A 2,822-nucleotide genomic window follows, 5' to 3' on the forward strand; every position below is an offset into this window, starting at 1 on the left:
ATACTGCCAATGCCAGATGAAGCAGTGGTGGATGAGCCTTGCAGACATCTACTGGGTTGTGCAATTATTGCAGCAACCCTACTTGAGGGAGTCGAGCTGGATGGAGTCCCCCTCTGGGGAGAAAATATGGGAGCTGTAGGTTTTGTTGAACTTGTTGTACTACTTGACTGCGTTGGTGGTGCTACCAGTGCCACGTCGCCAGGGTCACGCTCAGCTTGACGTCGGGATAGGGTATAAATGTCTGTCTGCTGCATGGCCGGTGTGGCTGGAATGACGTGTGTGATGACTAGGTCATTGCTGTCATCCTGTTCAACAACATCAGAATGCACCACTTCATCAAGTCCGACGTTCGGATCCATAAGTATGAGCTTTCCGGGGCCCTTCCTTTTAACATTTGATACCTTTCGCAGCTCATGGTGTGCCTCCCTCTCAGACGTCGGAGATGGTTGCCAATCTAGATCCAGATCATCTGATAGAGCGGGGCTTGAAGAGGAACTTCTACACACACTCCTTGATCTTTTCCTTGCTGGGGAGCTGGGAGAAAATGAATCATCAGGAGGAGTGCCTTCGTCTTCCTGACATGATACCCCGGCTCCAAAGTCAATTTCCTCCTGTGCCCCTACTTCTGGAAGAACAACCATTGTGGACACTTGCACCGCTCCATGCGCCGCTACATTGGCCTCTTCACTGACCTCTACTTGCAACTCTCCATGGACCTCTCCTTCTCGGCCTTCTCCTACTCGGCCTTCTCCTTCTCGGCCAGCTTCTTCTCGACCAGCTCCTTCTCGACCAGCTCCTTCTCGACCAGCTCCTTCTCGGCCAGCTCCTTCTCGGACAGCTCCTTCTCGGATAGCTCCTTCTCGGACAGCTCCTTCTCGGACAGCTCCTTCTCGGCCAGCTCCTTGCGCATGTACTTGTGCTTGTACTAGTAGCCCATGCAGTTGTTGTTGCGGCTTTGCTTGTTGAATAGTACTTGTGAGATGAGTTACAACCTGTGTTGATGGTGTGCTGCTACTTTCTTGCAATGAGCCAACATCACTGGTCGTTGGTGATTGAACCACTAAACAGGCTACCTGTGCGGCACTCATGGTGGGCCTTTGTTTTTTCCACAAAAATTTAGTGGTCGAGCCACCAGTCTCCTTGGTAAGTGGTGCCACTTGCTTCTTCTTCTCCTTAGTAGAGACATCTTTCTTGCAAGAGGAACTACGGGCTCCTCTTTTTGGAGCCATCTTCTTCAGATGTCGGAACAGCAGGCCGCAGCAGGACTTCTTCCTGGCACTGATGCTCCACGATGATGCGGAGTTATTGACTTTGTGCACCTAAAAGCAAACGAAGACAGAGGAACATCAGTAAATATATGTTGCATATGTAGCGCTTCAATAAATAGTTTGCAAGTAGGCATTTATGAATACACACGTGCACACCACACAATATGGAAATTTCAAAATTAAGAATTGCTAAATTATTGGGAAACAGGAATTTAACATTGATCCAAGAGAGCACACACAGAGAGGGTTATAGTTTCATGTACCACTGACTCCCCCTGGGCACAATGGGTGAAAGCAAGGCAAAATGGGTGCAGGCCTATGGCACAAAGCTCACTGCCTGCCTTCAAAATGGCCGCTTGACCCCCATCCACATGGCCAGGACCATGCCTCAAAATGGCCCCCACCAACATAGCCAGCCCCCAACCCCTACTCCAAAAAGTCAAAAAACACAACACCAATCAAATCACCACAATCCAATGCCATCCATCAAGTTTCAGAAGGTTTATGCTGCCTGCTGGTGGTTTTCTGGTGCAGAATTGCAATTTTTGCAATTTCGCGAGTGCGAGATTGTTGCTTCACGACGCGAACGTTGCGAAAAACCAGCAAAATCCGCGAACAGACCGATTCTGGGCCCCCTGGGCATGATAAAATCACAGCACACTGGGTGCAGGCCTATGGCACAAAGCACACAAACTGGCTTAAAAATGGCCCCTAGACCCCCACCCACACGGGACCAGGCAATAAAATGGCCCCCACCCACATAGCAAGCCCCCAACACCACCCCAAAAAGTCGTAAAACACACAAAAATCACCACAATCCAATGCCATCCATGCCCTGGCCAGAATCATGTTAAAATTCAACAAAACAGTTGTATCATGCATGCACCCATAACTAAGCCAGGTAGTTTTCAATTCATGTGCAGAATTGTAATTTTTACAATTTCGCGAGTGCGAGATTGTTGCTGCGCGGGACGCGAGCAGTGCGAACACAGGCAAATATTTTTTTTTTTTATCCGATTTTCGGGTAATCCGCGGGAGTTCTAGGCCCCCTGGGCATAATGAAAGAAATCAGAGCTTGACCCCATCCACATGGCCAGGACCTGCAGGACCATGCCTCAAAATGGCCTCCCACCAACATAGCCAGCCCCCAACCCCATCCCAAAAAGTCGAAAAACACACACAAAAATCACCACAAACAAACAACATCAACTTATCAACTTACTTGTGAAATCAAATTTCGAATCCAAAAGTAATCCAAAAGGCCTCAAAGCCAAATCTCCAGCAGCATCCACAAAAAGTAATCCTTCCCAGTCAAGATCGAATTCAAAGTGGCCAGGATATGGACTAAGCAATGGGAGGAGCTTGCTGGACAGGAACAGGAAGTTGGAGACTGGGTCACTTCCTTCACCCCTCCCCAATTGTAATTTTTGTAATTTCGCGAGTGCGAGATTGTTGCTGCCCGCGCCGCGGACCGCTAGCAGTGCGAACACAAGCAAAAAATCCGCTTCTCGTGGATTTGCGTATTTTCGCTACATCCGCGAGAGTTCGCGGATT

This window comes from Lissotriton helveticus, chromosome 4_1, assembly GCF_964261635.1.
Source record: "Lissotriton helveticus chromosome 4_1, aLisHel1.1, whole genome shotgun sequence".
Classification (NCBI taxonomy): Eukaryota; Metazoa; Chordata; class Amphibia; order Caudata; family Salamandridae; genus Lissotriton; species Lissotriton helveticus.